Source organism: Saimiri boliviensis, chromosome 19 (genome assembly GCF_048565385.1).
Source record: "Saimiri boliviensis isolate mSaiBol1 chromosome 19, mSaiBol1.pri, whole genome shotgun sequence".
NCBI classification, from domain to species: Eukaryota; Metazoa; Chordata; class Mammalia; order Primates; family Cebidae; genus Saimiri; species Saimiri boliviensis.
The window spans coordinates 32,342,333-32,362,116 of NC_133467.1; the positions used below are offsets into that span (position 1 = coordinate 32,342,333).

General features: G+C 34.9%; 1 protein-coding gene across 1 annotated transcript in view; it reads left to right on the forward strand.

The window, feature by feature from the left end:
• The window catches only part of LOC101052833 (olfactory receptor 10J3-like), a 267,018-nt gene that overhangs the window by 236,310 nt on the left and 10,924 nt on the right, over positions 1–19,784 (forward strand). Inside the window, exon 3 of the mRNA XM_074389874.1 lies at positions 5,988–6,070. The gene's annotated coding sequence lies outside the window, so the exon portion shown is untranslated. The remainder of the gene's footprint in view (positions 1–5,987; positions 6,071–19,784) is intronic.

The window sequence follows — 19,784 nt, forward strand, 5'->3', positions numbered from 1 at the left end:
GCCAGGCCAATAAAACAAGAAAAGGGCATTAAAGATATGAGAATTGATAAGGAAGAAATAAAACTGACATTTTTTGCAGTAGAAGTGACTGTGTACATACAAAAATTAACATAGTTATAGAAAAAAATAACATTCAATCATGAATCAGAAAACCTGAAAAGTCCTGTAGCTATTTTAAGAAATAAACATAGTTAAAAATGATAAACCTTCAGACTAAGATAATTTACTAATAAGAGTTACAAAACATTCAAAGATAAATTAATATCAGTATTATACAAACTATTTTAGAAAATGGAAATGAAGAAAATATTTCCCACCTCATTTTACAAAGCTGTAATTATCTTGACACCAAACTTAACAGTCTAATCTCACTTAAAAATATAGATGTAAAATTCTTCAAGAAAATACTTTGGGCCATTCCTATCTGTGGGTCCTGCATCCTTGGATTCAAAACAATAACAGATCAAAAATATTGAGAACAAATACATCTGTACTGAACATGTACAGACATTTTTCCCACTATTTCCTAAACATTTTTTCAAATCAATATGAATGAATCTCAAAGTTATTATGTTAAATAATAGAAGCAAATCATTTATGTATTGTATAGAGAGATTATAATTGAGTCATTACATATAAATTCAATATATTTGGGGTGTGTATGTGCATGCAGCATGTGTGTGTATCCCATTTAACATTCAAAGGAAGGCAGGATTAAAAAATGTATTATTTAGGGATACCCTATTTTTTGAAAATAGGCAAATGCTTTAACCTAAAGTTCATGAGAGTGACTAGTTGGCATATATTTAAAGTATTTGAAAGAGCATTTATGAGGCTTCTAGATTCATGATGATATTCTAATTCTCAGCCTGGGTAGAGGGGATCTCAGTTTTGTTTTGTTATTTCTCTTAAAATGTACGTTTTTCCTTACATTTTTAAATGCATACCATATTTTACAATAAAACTTTTAAAGTTACACATATAGAAAACTGCTTATGATATTGTTAAATGGAAGAAATATTGCAAAACAGTAAAGGCTGTATGATCCCAATATTGTAAAGAAAGATATATATCCATGTATATGTAAATATGTGCACATAGAGAAAACACTCTGGAGATTCATAAATGGATATGTGTAACATTTGTAAACAAAAAGTAATGCAACATTATTTTTAAAATATGCAGTTTTAAACATAATGCATATGAGAATTTTATAACTCAGTGGAAAATAGTAAGTGAAAAAGCATGATATGATATAGTACATACAGAATAGTCTCAATTATATGAGTATCCCCATAGAGAAAGGCTGCATGGAAATCATCTACATGTTAGTAAACCATGGTTCTGCGTGTTGTAATTATGGGTAAATTTCTACTGTCTCCTAAATTTTCTGACGTGTCCATGATAAATATGTACTACTCATGCAGTGGGGTTGGAATATGTTCAACTTTTTAAACCTTTCTTGGAGCCATTGTCTCAACCATCTCTTCATCTAGATACCCGCCCTCCTTTGTTCGCTTTGCATTTCATTTCTTCTATGATAGCACTTGTCACATTCAACTCAAATTATTATCTGACATTTCAAGTAGATTTTAAGCTTTCTTATTATAGAGATCATACTCAATTCCATATCCCTAAAGCTATCCTAAATTTTGCCATATTTTAAGTTTTTGATAAGTATGTGTTAAATGAACTAATGAATAAAGGAATGCTCTTGAGATACTTCTAGTCCGAAGAAGGAGACCCCTACCTCTTCCAGATATACAAAGAAACGTTTCTTTGGGAACACAGAAACCAAGAAATGTATTTAAGTGAGAATCTAGACTTCTTTGAGGGAAATTGGAGGCATTTGGAGCATATAAAACACCCAAGCAAAAGAAAGACAGAAAAACTGTCATACAGATAGACAGGAAAGGATAAAATCCACAGAGCTCATTAAGTCGCAGAAGCTGAGAAGCTGCTAGAGCTAAAAGGCATGAAAGGACAATATAGGAAAAGATGGACCAATGGAATAAATGCTGACAAACCATTATGATTAAGAAGGGACATGAATATTCTTGAGTTAGTTTTTCAATTCTTAAATTGAGTTTTTGTGAATAGCTCTTTTTTCTAAAAAGATGGTAGAAATGTATATGAATTTTTTTTTTTACATTTTACAGTTTTCTTTATTCTTCAAAGTGGTAATAAATCTATCAGAAATAACTGTGTGGTAGAAATGTGGGAAAACTTAATTCCAAAAAGAAAAAGAAATATCACACAGTTCATGGCAGAGCTAACTTGGAAACTCAGCTCTCTTGACCCCGAACCCTCAGTCCTTTACTATTAAAAAAAAATTCATTACTAGAAGAAAAAATTCTTCTTTATCTCAGCTGAGATAGTGATACATGTAACATTGATATGTAAAAGTGAATGAACCTTCTTTAGGAAGATATTCAAAACAAAAATCACTGTCTTACTCTGCGTTGCTTTTGATGTCTCTGTGACGAGGCAGAAACATGGACTGTGTGTTACCCAATCTACTCACCATGCCTGATGTAGCCACTAACATCTGATAGGAGGGTGAGGCTCGGAGGAAAATCGTGTTCCTTTATTTGTTCTCTGCTGTGGCAAGACTAGTATCTGTCTGTCTAGAATCCTTATCCTCCTCCTAATTCACATCCACCTCTCTCTCTCTCTCCTTTCTCTCTTTCTGTCACACACATACACACACACACACTCACTCTCTCTCTCTCTCTCTCTCTCTCTTACACATTACACTAAGTACATTTTTCTGAAAGTAGTGATCTGGATGCCCCTGTGCAATGTTGCTGAAAAAAGACAAGGACAGTAATCTAACCAGAACTGTGCATGATAAATAAGGGGTGTCAGCGTAGCATATAGACTCCCAAAACTGATGGAACAATGAAGATGGTCCTTACATTCTAAATGGCTGAGGAGTTAGAAAATAAAATGCAGAAACCAACATTTGGTTCATATACACCAGCCTAAAAGCTAGTGATTACTCTCCAAAGAAATAAAATACTCCCATTTTATAGATGGAGAATTTGAGGCTCAGTAGGTTAAGATACCTGTCAGACTCACAGATCTAGTAATTGGAAGTAGCAGGTGTGAAACAAAGGTATTTCTGACTCCAAATCCCAGGCATTTCCACCAAATCAATGACCTACTGAATGAATTTTCAGGCAAGGTATTCAGGTAAGAGGAGAAGGAGACAGTCACTGTATGAAAAATGTCTAACTCTCAGCCTATTGACTCAAAATGCCAGGGACATCAGTAACAGAAGACAGTTCTGGGAGTTATGAAAGTTGTCTTATTCACTCTTCCCTCCACGATTTTCTGTAGATTCTTTTATTATTTAAACATAAAACTTATAAGAACACTATATTTCACTTTATAAGTCATCAGGTCTCAATCAGCCATCATGCAAGATACAGGGAAAGTATAAAACTCTAATATCACAAAAATAATCAGAGAACTGAAGAGAAAAGGAAGTATATCAGAAAATTTAAAATCAAGTTTCCTCTCCTTTTTTTTTTTTCCTATCAATAACCACTTACTTTTTGCAAACTTGGCAAAGGAAATTAGAGAAATTCTCCTCTTAGCTGGTGTATTGGAACATGAAAAAAACAAAAAAACACCTGAGATTAGACCCTCTCCAAAAGATCTAGTAGGAAAACTTGAACGCTCCAAGCCTGGATGAGTGTCAGAAGGAAGATTTGAGTATGGTGACTAATTCACGGTTCAGAGCATTGGCTCCTCTGGCTGGGGAAAGTCTTCCTGCAGAGTTGAAATCTCTTGCAACCCCAAATCCAGGAACTCTGTTTTCTCCTGAAAGAGAAGGAGATCCTTCTGCTCTAGAACTCTGGGGACTTACCCTTGAGAATCATTCCGGGGTACAGAGGGAAGCAGAGTTTGTGACTGTATCCCGGGGGTCTGATTAGGAATTTGGGCAATTAGTAAAACAGAATTCTTTGCCTTTGGTTATTGACTTACCAAAAAGCAGCTTGCATCGTAGAATGTGAAGTGTATTTTGTTGTTAAACCAATGAACCCAGAAGAAACATGCAAACTAAAATGGCCTATTTATTATATGTTTGAGAATCATTTCTTCATTTATTAAACCAATAAATATTAATGGAAATCTACTTATGTGTGAGGAAATATGCTGAGTTTTGAGGATACAAGCATTAAAAAAACAGTCATGGTGTTTGCTCTCTAGAGCTTATCAAGAAGGGAAGCATACAAAACTATAGGTAATCCTGTTTATTTATAGAAAAATAGAAGAAAAAAAGAGAAATAAACAGATTAGCTATAGTTATCTTTGTGTAAATTAGCAAAAAGAGACTCTTCGTGTAGAAGCAGCCAATGTGCACACTGCTTGGTGAGCAGAGTCTGTATTTATGCAATTAGTAAAAGGGGATTCCTGCTTATAGACGGAGGGAGATCTATGCCAGGATGCATGACTTGTCAAGTGGACTGTGGGCTAGATTTTATCTCTCATTCCCTCCCTGATTAGGTGTCCTTGTCCTTGTCCAGTGAATAGTCTTCCCAACTAGCAGAGGCATATTTCAAATTATCTCACAGGTAAATACATTATTATGAACAAAAATAAATGCTACAAGGAAGGATGCAAGCCATTATAGGAGCATGTAACAGAGAAGGCAAGTTGTCCTAGTCTGGGAAGACTTTAAATACTTTTCTGAAGAATGATATTCAAGTAGGAATCTTTAAGATAGATGTAGGTCAACCAGGAAAGAAAATTTAAGATAGAAAGAAAAGCATGAGTGAAGGACTTGAGAGATTAATGATAATAACTCATTCTGAGAAGTGAAGGAAGGCAAAAGTGTACACAGTCTGAGGGAGAGATGACGTTAGAAGGTAATAAGGGATGAGATCATACAGAGTCTTGTGCCACTTTGTAAGGCCAACGTAGAGCCAGCAAAGCTTTTAAAACCATGAATAGCACAATCAGATGTGCATTTCAAAAATTCTAGTTGAAATGAGAAAAATGAATTGGAGAAGAGCAAATTTGGAAGCAGACAATTTAATTAGGAAGATACTGCAGTTCTCCAATGGAAATAGGGTGGTAGATATGGAGATGATTTTGGCTTGCTGAGACACATAGAACCAGCTCACAATAGGCATCCTAGGATACATGGTCAAGAGACCTGCCTTTACCAGCCCTATTAGTGATTTGAGTCATTTCTCAGAAGATATTTATCTAAAGAAAGTGAAGCTTTTTTAAGAAGTCTGAAGGGCCTGCATTGTAATCCTCTTATTATAGCTTCACAGAATACCCACTTAGTCACCACAATGGAGAATCAGTATAGCCTCTCACCCAATTTCAGACTAGAGCACTTGAATGAAGAGGTGGCCGTGTCCCTTTAAGAACAGACCCTGTGACATTGCCACAAATATATATTATAAACACACATATCAGTCACTATAAAAAATAAGCTCTCATTGAATACATGGGATCTACTGAGTTGTAAGGCTTTAGTGGTAAAGCTGCTTACACTATATTCTTGACTAACTTCAGAGCCTTCTCTTGTTGTGGGCCCTACTCAAAACTGATGGTGTTGTGAATTTCTTAGGAAATGGGTTGAAGTAGCTGAGGTGCACTATGTTGCCAAATGTGTGTATTTTAAATAATACATTTAGAAATGGGGAAATAAACAGGGAGTGTTTGGAAATCACTGACATTTTATGAAATAAATTCAGGCCAAAAATTGCTATTTTTAGTTAACCTTCGTGAGCTTCTATGCTAAATTGTTTGTATGGTTTGAATGTTTCTGCCAAAACTCATGTTGAAATTCAATTGTCATTGTAACAGTGTTGAGAGGTAGGGTTTTAACAGGTGATTAGATCATGAGGACTTTGTTCCCATGAATGGGCAAATACTGTCATCAGCAAAATGCATTAGTTATCATGGGAATAGGTTCTTGATAAAAAGGATGAGTGTAGCCCAATTTTCTCTCTTTCCCACAGGCATGCTTGCTTCCTCATTCTACCATGGGTGGATCCTTGTCAGATGCCAGTGCCATGCCCATGGGGCTCCCAGCTCCAGAACAGTAAGTCAAGCAAACTTCTGTTATTTATAAAATATTCAGTCTGGTATTCTGTTACAGCAACAGAAAGTGGACTAAGACAAGTGTGTTTGGTGTCCATGGATAAGTGTCAATTCAGAGGCAGTGTCCTAATCTCTCCAAAATGTGAATATTCCTTATAATCAGTTACCTTGGTGAACGGATGCAGGTTCCTTTAGAGAAAACCACAAAGAGAATTTATATTATATATGCACAGCAATGTCATAGGGTGCATCCTCAGAGGATATCACCATTCAAGGGGTTCTGGGAATATGAACTTGCACTAGTTTGGGAATTAAGATGAGAGATATGATTCTCCATTATGTTGACTCAAGTCAGGATTATGCTCACCAGTCCTAGAGATTTTAAAAACATATTGTTACTATTATATACATCTATTTTTCATTCTATTTTAGTCTCAGGAATGCCATGTTCAATTATATAGCACTAAAGAGCGCTTCAAGCAAACAATTCTAATGACTACTGCTACCCATTTTGTTAACTACATGTACTCTTTATTATCTGATAGGCACATGGTGCCCCTTGGTTCTTAATGGGATTTCATTCTCCCTGTTGAAATCAGTGAACCATTCCAATGGCAACATCTCACATATTCAATTACAGTCAGTAGAAAATAGTCACTGTTACAATTTTCCCTATTGAGTCCATATTTCAGTTAAGCAACTGAGCAAATAGCGAGAACAAATCTAATCTCCTTGATCAGTTACACTGGGCCTGGAATCTCTGGCTAAGTATACACATCCATACACGTTGCCTATCTCAACATCTTGTTTCTTCCTCTTCTATCTAACAAATTTAGAATCAATTCTTACACGCTTTTCCCAAGTTCTTGATATTATAAATTAGAGAGTCTTCTGAAACTTGACTCTAGTTATGGATTAGGAGGCAATGGAGCCATAGAGAGTGAAATGGACAGAATTTCTGGAAATGGTGGCCAGAAATCAACTCCCTTTTGCAAAACAACAAGAGTAAAACTGAATAAAATTATCATAAACAACCATTTCAGGACACTGGGGATTAACCAAAGGCAGATAAGAAATTAAGAAACATTTATACTAAATAAATAACTAGAGCCTCAGGTAAGAATAGCAAGGTCCATTTTTGTTGTTGTTGTTGTTGTCTTGTTTTGTTTTTCTTTTTTGGTCTGGGGATGCTCCCAACCTCTTCCTCATGCCCCTAGGTCAGTAGGTAGAAACTTTAGTTTTATCTGCTTGAAGTTGGTTTTTTTAAAAAACAGCAGCTTTGGTGTCAGAAAAGTCAATCTGTATTTCAGTGGAGGTTGGGTGAGAAACTCCAGCTTTAAACAAAGGAGACCTGAGAAAGCCTCACTAAAAGTGAAAGCCAAGTGAGACCTGAGAACTGGCTGGAACTTTGACATTCACAGCTTGCACACAAGTTGATCAACAGAAGTGCAGCCTCATGGGCTCTAGGTGTTGGTTTACAATTTCTGCCCAATGGCTGACCATTAAACTATACAGTCACAGGAAAAATCCTAGAACTCTGGGCTAAAATAAAATTAAAAACCAAGAATACACTAGCACGTTCAACAGATTCTGAATTTAAGTTGGAGAAAGTAACTAAAAAGGCAAACAACAAGAATGACACTTGAAAACAAAATGAAATCCAGAGTTCCTGCAAAATGTCCTGTTATTAACCATATATAATCATGTAAAAGCACAGAAAAGTGAGGATCAAAGTCAGGGGATAAAAGCAGTCAATAGAAATTGTTCTGAATGACCCCATATGCTGATTTAGCAAGCAGAGACATATAAAATAGATTTTATAAAATGTTCAGAGAGTTAAATGAAACTATGTTCAACAAATTAAAAGAAAAATATCTTGACAATGATCCAGAAATTTGGACTTTAAAAAAGAAATACAAGCTACAAAATAAACAAATACAAATTCTACACTTGTTATGAAATAATGAAATGAAAATTTTATTAGATGATATCAACAGCAGATATGAGATAGCAGAAGAAAGAATGGTAAATTTGAAGATCAATCAATATAAATTCTTTAGTTCAAAAACACAGAGAAACACAAGAATGAAGAAAAATAAAGTGTCTCAGAGATTTGTAAGCCAGACTAAAACATTAAAACATATATGTAGTAGGATTCCCAGAAAATGAATAAAGAAGTAGAAAAATATTTGTATAAATAATGTTTGAAAACTTCCTAATTTGATGAAAAAACATAGATACAAGAAACTCCACAAATCCTGATGCAAAGAGAATCACATATAAACACATCACAGTCAAACTACTGAAAGCTAAATACAAAGATAAAATCTTGAAAACAACCTGAGAAACGGGTTCATCAGGTACAGAGAAAAAGCAATGTAATGAACAGCTGACTTTTGAACAGAAGAAAAAAATGAAGAGCAGAAGATAAGTAAATGGCTTTCAGATTGTTGAAGGGAAAAATAAAACTTTTCAACAAAGAATTCTACATTTAGCAACAATATCCTTCAAAAATGAAGGCAAAATAGAGATGTACCCAGATAAACAAAGACTGAGCACATTTGTTGTTAACAGACCTACCTTACAATAAATACTAAAGGAATTCTTCAGGCTGAAAGGAAATGAAAACTGGCGGAAATTCACATCTACAAGAAAGAATGAATAAAAAATAAAAACAAAAAGAAATTCTGTTAATAGGTTTTCTCCAGAGAAGTGGAAGCAATAGAATATATACATGGGCATGTATTTGTGTGTGTCTGTACTTTATGTATTTACATGTGTAAAGTAAGAAGACATTTATTGCAATAATTGGCACACACATTTTGGAGGCAACAAAATCCCATGATCTGCTGTCTACAAGCTGGAGAACTAGGAAAGCTCATGGTGTAATGCAGTCCAAGTCCTAAGGCCCGTGATCTGGGGAGCCAAAATGTAAGTCCTGGTCTGAGTCCGAGAACAAGGAGCACTCATGTCTGAGGGCAGGAGAAGATGGATGTCCCAGCTCAAGCAGAGGAGAAATTTGCACTTCCTACACATTTTTGTTCGTTCCAGGCCTTCCATGGATTGGATGATGCCTACCCTCTCACATTGGTGAGGGTGATCTTCTTTATTTAGTCTACTGATTCCAATGCTGATCTCTTCCAGAAACACTCTCACAGACACTACCAGAAATAATCTGGGCATCCCTTACCTCAGCCAAGTTGACACATAAAATTTACCACCACACTATCTATGTAGCATATGTAGGTAACTATAAGGAAATGTGTGTGTGTGTGTGTGTGTGTGTGTGTGTATTGCATTCCATTATTTTTTTCTTTAATTTCATTTAAAAATCATATGTTTAACAGAAAAGAAAGCAGTAAAAGGGAAACGGGAATAGCAAATATGTGAAACATAGAAAACAAGTTACAAAATGGAAGACATTGATTCATCATATCAGTAATTACTTTAAAAGTGAATGGATTAAATTATCTGATTAAAAGAGGGAGATTACCAGATTGGATTTTAAAAAAAAGATCCAGCTATATTTTATCTATAGGAGACAAAGACGTAGATCAAAGACTTTAGAATCAAAGACATAAATACTTTTACAGTAAAAGATTGTAAATAACTAAATCATGCAGACAGTAAGCATAGAGAACTGAAGCGGCTATGCAGTTGACACTTGAAGAAAATGGATTCAAACTCTGTGGGCCCACATATACATGGAATTTTTTCTATATTCCAATAAAAATATTGTGAAGTTATTTGGAGACTTGTGGCAACTTGAAAAAGTGGACTAACTACGTGGCCTACAAATATCAAAATAATTAAGAAAAAGTTAATTATGCCATCAATGCATAAAACATGGAAATGCTAGTATCACTTACTACCATAAAATATACATGAACCTATTACAAAAAGTTAAAATGCATCAAAACTTATGCACGCAAACTGCCATTTGCAGTTGCAAGAAATATAAACAAATGAAAATATACAGTAGTAAATCATAGCTGTATAAAATTAACCGTAGTACCTACTGTATGTTGTAATAATTTCATAGCCACCTCCTGTCGCTTTTGTGGTGAGCTCAAGTGTTGCAAGTATCTGCTTAAACTGCCCCGTGAAACTGATTGTCTCCATATGAGCAGTTCATTCTCCAGTAAATTTTATAACACAGTAAAGAGTAAACTCTTGTGGTTCTTATGTATTTTTCACCATATTTGGTGTAATGTAGTTAATCATGAGACCCATACAAAGTGACACTAGTAATGTTAAATGTGCTTACAAGGAACAGAGAAAAGTCATAGCATGACAAGAAAAGTTTGAACCGTCTGATGTGTACTTTAGATGGAGATCTGCTGCCGTGGTTGCCCACCATTTAGTTATAAATGAATCCAGTGTAAGGACCGTTGTAACAAAAGGAAATAGTGAAACCACCACTACAGCTGCACTAGCAGCTGTGAAAATCTTGTACATTTCACAGAATATCTTTTTATCTCATTGAAAATGCAGCTTTTTAGAAATTGCAGGATTTGCTATTATAATTGAGGCATACCTATGAACTCTAATACAATTTGAGAAAAAGCAAAGTCATTATATGACAACTTAAAGTAAAAGGAAGGTGAAGATCTAAAGTTGAAGAATTTAATGCCAGCAAAGGATGTTATGATACTTTCAGAAAGAAGTTTGGGGCTGGGTGTGGCTCATACCTGTAATCCTAGCACTTTGGGAGGCCAAGGCAGGCAAATCACAAGGTCAGGATCTTGAGCCATCCTGGCCAACATGGTGAAACCCCATCTCGACTAAAAATGCAAAAATTAGCTGGGTATGGTGATGTGTAGCCGAGATCACACCACTGCACTCCAGCCTGGCAACAGAGTGACACTCCATTGCAAAAAAAAAAAAAAAAAAAAAAAAAAAAAAAAAAAAAAAGTTTGACTTAAAAAATGTCAAGACAACAGGAAAACCAGCTTCTGCCAACAAAGAAGCAGCAGACAATTTCCCAGATGCTATTAAGAAAATAATTATTGAGTAGAAAAAGATACCTTCCAAAAGAGGTTTTTCATGTAGGTAAACGTACCCTATTCTGAAAAAAAGGTCACAAATTACATTTATGAGTAAGAAAGAGAACACTAGGTTTTAAGGCAGGAAGAGATGAGCATATTCTAATTTTTCATACAGATGCAATGGAGTTTATAATCAGGATTGCCTTTATCTATTAAAGCTTGCTAGCTTCTGAGACTTGGGGAAAAAATAAATACCAGCTGTCAGTCATTGGATTGTATAGCAAGAAGATCCGGACAAAACCCGTCTTTCTGGATTGGTTCCATTGTTGCTTTGTCTCTGAAGTCAGTATATACCTTACCAGTAAGGCACTGCCTTTTGAAATTCTTTGATGTTGGACAATTTCCCTAGCCACTCAGAACGCCATGAGTTCAACACAAAAGGCATAGATAGTGGTCAACTTGCACCCAAACACAACATCTCTAATTCAGCCTCTAGCCTCTAGATCAGGGGGTCATAAGAACAGTTAAGGCCTACTATATGCAGTGTTCTGTGAAAAAGATTTTTGATGCTGTGGGAGAGAACCACAATATAGAGTACATCATGAAAGCCTGTTAGGCTTACACCATCAGAGATACCATCATCGTTACAGAAAATGCCGTGAAAGCACATCGGGACTAAAACAATGCATTTCTGCAAGAGAAAATTGTACCCAGATGATGTGCATGACTTCACAGGATTTATGACAGAGCCAATCAAGAAAATCATGAAACGAATTGTGGATATGGAAAAATAAAAAAGGTACAGGGTGAAGGGTTTCAAGATACGGATCTCAGAGGAATTCAAGAGCTAATAGACACGTATCAGGAATTAATGGAATTAATGTCTTCCATTAAGAAGACAATTTAATGGAGATGAGTGTTTTTGAACCAGTGCCAGTCAATGAGGATGAAGTCGTGGAAGAAGATGTAGAGGAATTAGTGCCAGAAAACATATTGACATTAGACAATCTGGCAGAAGGGTTCTGATGATTCAAGCTTGCATTTGTGGGTTTTTTTTTTTCAACATGGATAATGGAGCCTTGAAATTAAAGTGAAGGTGAAAGAAGAATTGATAGTATATAGAAACATTTTTAGAGAAATAAATAAAGCAGAAGTATCAGAGAAAAATTATAATGTATTTCTGTAAAGTTACAGTGTGTGTCTGCCTATCTTGCCTTTCCTTCTACTTCATAAACCTCATTTGCCTTTGCCACCCTTGAGACAGCAAGACCAATCCTTCCTCTACTCCTCAGCCTAATCAACATGAAGAAAAAGGTGAAGACCTTAATGATGATCTGCTTCCACTTAATAATAAATATATTTTCTCTACTTTATGATTTTCTTAATATTGTCTTTTTTCTAGCTTAACTCTGATGTAAGAATATGGTAATACATATGACATCCAAAATATGTGTTAATCAACTGCTTATGTCATTGGTAAAACTTCCAGTCCACAGTAGGCTATTAGCAGTTAATTTCTGGGGGAGTCAGAAGTTATTCTCAAATTTTTTACTGTGCAGCTGTTGATGCCCCTACCCCTCATATTGTTCAAGGATCAACTGTATTAACATCAAACAAAAATAGACTTTCAGATATGGAATATTACAAGGCAAAGAAATAAGGCCAGGTGTCTCATGACACTAATCCCAGCACTTTGGGAGGCCGAGGCAGGTGAATCACTTGAGGTCAGGAGTTCGAGACCAGCTCGGCCAACATGGTGAAACCCAGTCTCTACTATAAATACAAAAATTAGCCAGGTGCAGTGGCATGCGCCTGTAGTCCTAGGTATTCAGGAGGCTGAGACAGGAGAATCCCTTGAACCTGGGAAGCAGAGGTTGCAGTGAGTGGAGCTCACACCACTGCACTCCAGCCTGGGTGACAGAGCGATACTCTGTTAAAAAAAAAGAAAAGAAAAATGAAGAAAGGAGGAAGAAGACAAATAAATACATTTTGGTGTGATAAAAGAGTCAACATGTTAGAAAAATATACAATTAATAAGTGTATATACTCCTGAGAGTAGAGCCCCAAATTCATGAAGCAAAAAATACAGATTAGAAAGGAGAAATAGACAAATCAATAATTATACTTAAAGATTTCAATGATTCTATTTCAGTAATTTGTAGAACAAGAAAAAGTCTGTAAGGATATGGAAAACTTTAACAAACACTATGAATCATCCAGATCTGATATTTATTAAAGACTACATTAAAGAAAGAGAGAATACATTCTCTTTTCAAGTATATGTTGAATATTCTCTAAGCAATACCATATGTCATGCCACAAAATAAGCCTAAATACATGTTTCGCTTTTTGTCTTATATTATTGTAAAACAGCAGGCTTCTTTTGGTAGTATTCACATGATGTATTTTTCCATTCTTTTGTGTTTCTTTATTGTATTTGATTTTATTTAAATTTTGGGATACATGTGTGGGATGTGCAGGTCTGTTATGTAGGTAAACATGTGCCATGGTGATTTGCTTCACCTATCAACCCATCACCTATGTATTAAGTCCAGCATGCGTTAGCTATTCTTCCTGATGCTCTCCCTCCCCCCACACCCCACCTCCCATCATGCCCTAGTGTGAGTTGTTCCCCTCTCTGTATCCATGTGTTCTCATTGTTCAGGTACCACTTATAAGTGAGAACATGCAGTGTTTGGTCTTCTGTTCTTGTGCTAGTTTGCTGAGGATAGTGGCTTTCAGCTCCATCCATATCCCTGCAAAAGACATGATCTCATTTCTTTGCATGGCTGCATAGTATTCCATGGTGTACATGTACTACATTTTCTTTATTTGGTCTATCATTGATGGACATTTGGGTTGATTTTGTGTCTTTGCTATTGTGAATAGTGCTGCAGTAAACATATGTGTGCATGAATGATTATGTAATAGAATGATTTATATTCTTTGGGGTATATAACCAGTAATGGGATTGCTGGGTCAAATGATATTTCTGGTTCTAGGTCTTTGAGGAATTGCCACACTGTCTTCCACAATGTTTGAACTAATTTACATTCCCACCAGCAGTGTAAAATTGTTCCTGTTTTTTCACAGCCTTGCTAGCATGTGTTGTTTCTTGACATTTTTTTTTTTTTTTTTTTTTTTTTTTTTTGAAACAGAGTTTTGTTCTTGTTGCCTAGGCTGGAGTGCAATGGAACAGTGTTGGCTCACTGCAACCTCCGCCTCCTGGCTTCAAGTGATTCTTCTGCCTCAGCCTCCCAAGTAGCTGAGATTATAGGCACCCACCACCATGTCTGGCTAAATATTTTGTGTTTTTAGTAGAGATGGGGTTTCACCATGTTGGCCAGGCTGGTCTCGAACTACTGATCTCAAGTGATCCACCTGCCTCAGCCTCCCAAAGTGCTGAGATTACAGGTGTGAGCCACCATACCCAGCCTGTTTCTTGATTTTTTAAATAATCGCCATTCTGACTGTTGTGAGATGGTATTTTACTGTGGTTTTGATTTGCATTTCTCAGTGATGTTGATTTGCAATGATCAGTGATGTTGAACTTTCTTTCATATGTTTATTGGCCACATAAATATCTTCTTTTGAGGAGTGTCTGTTCCTGTCCTTTCCCTACTTGTTAATGAGATTGTTTGGTTTTTTTCCTGTAAATTTAAGTTCCTTGTAGATTCTGGATATTAGACCTTTGTCATCTGGATAGATTGCAAAAATTATCCCCCCTGCTGTAGGTTGTCTGTTCACTCTGATAATTTCTTTTGCTGTGCAGAAGCTCTTTAGTTTAATTAGATCCTAGATCTCATTTGTCAATTTTTGCTTTTGTTGCAATTGCTTTTGACATTTTCATCATGGAATTATTGCCCATGCCCATGTCCTGAATGATATTGCCTAGCTTTTCTTCTAGGGCTTTTATAATTTTGAGTTTTACATTGCAGTCTTTAAGCCATCTTGAGTTAATTTTTGTACAAGGTGTAAGGGAGGGGTCCAGCTTCAGTTATCTGCATATGGCTAGCTAGTTCCCCATGTACCATTTATTAATCAGGGAATCCTTTCCCCATTGCTTGTTTTTGTCAGGTTTGTCAAAACTCAGATGGTTGTAGATGTGTGGTCTTATTTCTGAGTTATCCATTCTGTTCCATTGGTCAGTGTGTCTGTTTTTGTACTGATATCATGCTGTTTCGGTTACTGTAGCCTTGTAGTTTGATTTGAAATCAGGTCATGTGACGCTTCTGAGTTTGTTGTTTTTGCTTAGAATTTTCTTGGCTATACAGGCTCTTTTTTGTTTTCGTATGGATTTTAAAGTAGTTTTTTTTCTAATTTTGAGAATAATTGCAATGGTAACTTAATGGGAATAACACTGAATTTATAAATTACTTTGGGCAGTGTGGTCGTATTCACAATACTGATTCTTCCTATCCATGAGCATGGAATGTTTTTACATTTGTTTGTGTCCTCTCTGATTTCGTTGAATAGTGATTTGTAGTTCTCCTTGAAGAAGTTCTTCACTTCACCCTGGACAGAACTGCCAACACTATGTTGAATAGGAATGGTGAGAGAGGGCATGCTTGTCTTATGCTGGCTTTCAAGGGAATGCTTCCAGCTTTTGCCCATTCAGTATAATATTGGCTGTGGGTTTGTCATAAATGTATCTGATTATTTTGAGGTATGTTCCATCAATACCTGGTTTATTGAGAGTTTTTAACATGAAGGGATGTTGAATTTTATTGAAGTCCTTTTCTGCATCTGTTGAGATAATCATGTGGTTTTTGTCTTTAGTCATGTTTATATGATGAATTATATTTGTTGATTTGCATATGTTGAACCAGCCTTGCATCCCAGGGATGAAGCCACTTTATCATGGTGAATAACCTTTTTGATGTGCTGCTGGATTCAATTTTCCAGAATTTCATTGAGGATTTTTGCCTCAATGTTCATCAAAGATATTGGCCTGAAGTAATTCTCTCCTTTTCAGTTGCTTGGAATAGTTTCAGAAAAAAATGGTACCAGTTCGTCTTCTTTGTTCCACCATAGAAGTCAGCTGCAAATCCTCTGGTCCTGGACTTTTTTTTTTTTTTTTTTTTTTTTTTTTTTTTTTTTTGTTGTTGTTGTTGTTGTTGTTGTTGTTGTTGTTGATAGGCTATTTATTACTGCCACAATTTCGGAACTTTTTATTGGTTTATTCAGGGATTCAGCTTTTTCCTTTTTCAGTCTTGGGTTAGTGCATGTGTCCAGAAATTTATCCATTTCTTCTAGATTTACTAGTTTATCTACATATAGGTGTCTATAGTATACTCTGATGGATATTACCTTTCTCATTTTTTTATTGTGTCTATTTGATTCTTCTCTCTTCTTTATCAGTTTAGTTAGTGATCTATTTTATTAATTTATTTCAAAAAACTAACTTCCATTCTTCTTTTAACCTTTCTGTATGTTGATAATTAATATGTGTCTCTTGTAAACAAATTTTTTTCCTATTCAATCTGAAGCTCTCTGTTTACTAATTGTATTATTTCTTTTACATTCGTTACATTTAATGAAAGTACTGACATATTTGGATTTAAATGTATTATGTTAGGATTTGTTTTCTTTTTTTCTTATTTTTTACATACTTCCCTTCTCATCTTCTTGCTTTATTTTGGATTAAATGTTTTTATTTTTCATTTTTCTTTTGTCAATTTGTTACATACACATTATCTTAGTGATTATTTTAGAGGTTACAGTTCAAAGAAAATATAGAGATTGTATTAAATTTTAATTTATCTTTGTTTTAATGTTTTTATTGTTATGTATTTTAATTTATAAATATTTTAAATGCATAGACCTTATGGTTGTTCGTGTGAACAATATAAATTATTAATTTACTTGCCCATGTTTTTATCTTTTCTGTTTTTTTTTAATTTATTTAAAATTTCTGTTTCTGTCTAGGATGAATTTCTCTTCTATGTAACTACTTTTCATGTTTCTTCTAATTCAGATTTGCTTGTGACAAATTCTTTCTTTTTTTGCATTTCTAAAACTGTTACTGTTTCTGCCTTCCTTTTGAAAGAATATTTTGCCTGATGAAAGAATCTTAGCTTGGCATTTGTTTTCTTTCAGTATGTTGAAGATATCTTTCCATTAACTTCTATTTTCCTGCTGTTAAGCAATCAATTACTAGTCTTATTGTTAGTCCGTGAAAATAATGTATCTTTTTACTCAAACTCCTTTTAAGACTTTTTCTTTATATCTTTCTTTTTCTGTTGTTTTATTTGATATGCCTACATGCATTTTATATATTAGTGAATATGTATTTATACTGTTGGGAGGTAACTCAGGGTGATTCTTGAATTTTCGTCCTGATGTTTTCCTCAAGTTTGAAAAATTCATGGCCACTACTTCTTTGTATATTGCATCTGATACATTCTATTTCTTCTGTTAATCTGGTACTCTAATTATACATATGCTAGACCTTTTCACAGGGTTCTCTATGCTTCCTATTCTCTTTTATACATATTACACTACTTTTTTCTCTCTGTGTTTCAATCTAGATATTTTTTACTGATATGTCTTCCAATTCACTTATTTTATCTCTGATTATTTCTAATGTGGTGTTAAAACATGTATTAAGTTCTTAGTTTCACTTATTATATTTTATACTTCTAGTGTTTTCACTTTATTTTTAAATAATATTTCTCATTCTCTGCTGTGATTTGAAATTTGCCATCTATTTATTTTGATATAATAATAACTATAGTACTTTTTATTGCTGCATAACAAATTAACATATTTAGTAGCTTTAAATGCCACACAATTTCCATTAGGCAGGTGTTCTAGGCATGGCTTAGCTGGGTTCTCTGCTCAGAATCTCACAAACCAGCAATCAAAGCAACAGCAGAGCAGTATTTCTTCCTGGAGTTTGGCATCCATTTCCAAACTCATGTGATTGTTAGCAGAATTTAGTCCCTTGTGGTTATAGGACTGAGGTGTTTTCTCTCTGGCTGGCAACTGAAACTACTCTTAGTTCCTAGATGTTGCCAGTATTCCTTGCTACGTGACCCTGTTACAAATTTTCTTAAAATATGGCCACTTAATTCTTTAAAGCCAGCAACAAAGTATTCTTGCTCCATTCTGTTACGATAAATTCTTATATAATGTTATATAAACATAGCAGTAAGACATAGCATCATCATCATCTTTGCCATATTCTATTGAACAGAGACAAGTCACAGTTCTGCCCACACTCAGAGGAAAAGAATACATGGGCGTGACTCATTGTGGGTCACCTTAGAATATGTCTGCCATAGTCATATTTATCTTAAATTTGTATCTTGTAACTTTAATATATAATTATTTTATGGGCTTTTTTTTCACTGAGTGCTGTTTAAAAAAAATTTCTTGAGTCTTAGATCTTTGGTCTTTTGTCCTGATATGTCTGGTGCATTTTTGTTACATCTTGGACACTATGTCAGAAATCCTCACATTTTCCTTAAAAGGGCCAGGTAATAAATAATTTGGGGTTTGTGGATCCTACATAAGTCCCTGTTGCAACTATTAAATTCTGCCATAGTAACACAAAAAAAGCCATAGATTATACACAAGTGAATGAGTGAGGTTGTGACTCAAAAAATTTGTTTTTTTTTTTTTTTTGTATGTGTGCTTACTGATATTTGAATTTTACATAATTTTCACATGTCACAAAATAGTTTTAAAATTTGTTTTCAATAATTTAAAATTGTAAAAACTATTATACCTTTTACAACCTATACAGCCCATGTAGTAGACTCATGGGCTGTAGTTTTCCTACTCCTGCACTGTATGAAAAAATTATAAAGACAAATTGATACTCTATTGTCTTCCTCTAGAGAATATTTTATTTTGCTTCCTGACAGGTAATTAGGTGCAAGATCATATTGATTTAAATAGAAATTAAATTAATTTGAAGTTTTAGTCTTTGTGAGCGGTTCATTTATTTCCACTTTACCTTTTCACATAGAATATAACCCTTAAGCATATGGAAATTTCCAGATACTCTGCTCACTTTATTAGTTCTTTGACCAAAGAATACAAATAACAAATTACAATTCCTCAAGGAAACTGCAAAGACGTGAGTGTCAAGCTAACATTTCTACATATTCTTTCTTTCTAGACTCTTGGCTCCTCAACTATTCACTGACTTAGTAGCTATATCCATATATTATGGTCACTATAGCATTATTCTAGAGGTGTAGGAAAACTAATTCTATCCTGCAATTTTGTAGGGATATGAATAGTAGCAGAATGAAAAGAATCCTGGCAAGGAGTCACTTATTCCAGTTCTCTCACTTGTCTTCAGTGTCTGCATTTGTAAAACAGGGATAATAGTGTTGATGTATAGGTCTACTTTATCACGTTATTGTGAGGTAACATAAAACAAAGTGAAGGCTGCGGAGTAGGAGGCAAAATCTGGTAGGTCAGCTGCAGCAGCAGCAGCAGCAGCAGCACCACTACCACAGTATTATATCATCACTCATAGATGAACACAGCAAGGCCCAGGTAAGTGTCAGTCTACATACTTGACAAGCTAGTCACAACTATGGAACTAAAACCTGGATAAGCCAAATAACTAATCTAATGCTTTTTTCATCATTGCCAAGATGTTTTTTCAACTTGCTATCACTCGCAGTACCATCACTGAACACAAATGCAAATTAAATTCAATATTACCAGTATAGCCCAACTTATGAGGCCAGGTTTCATTTGCTTTAG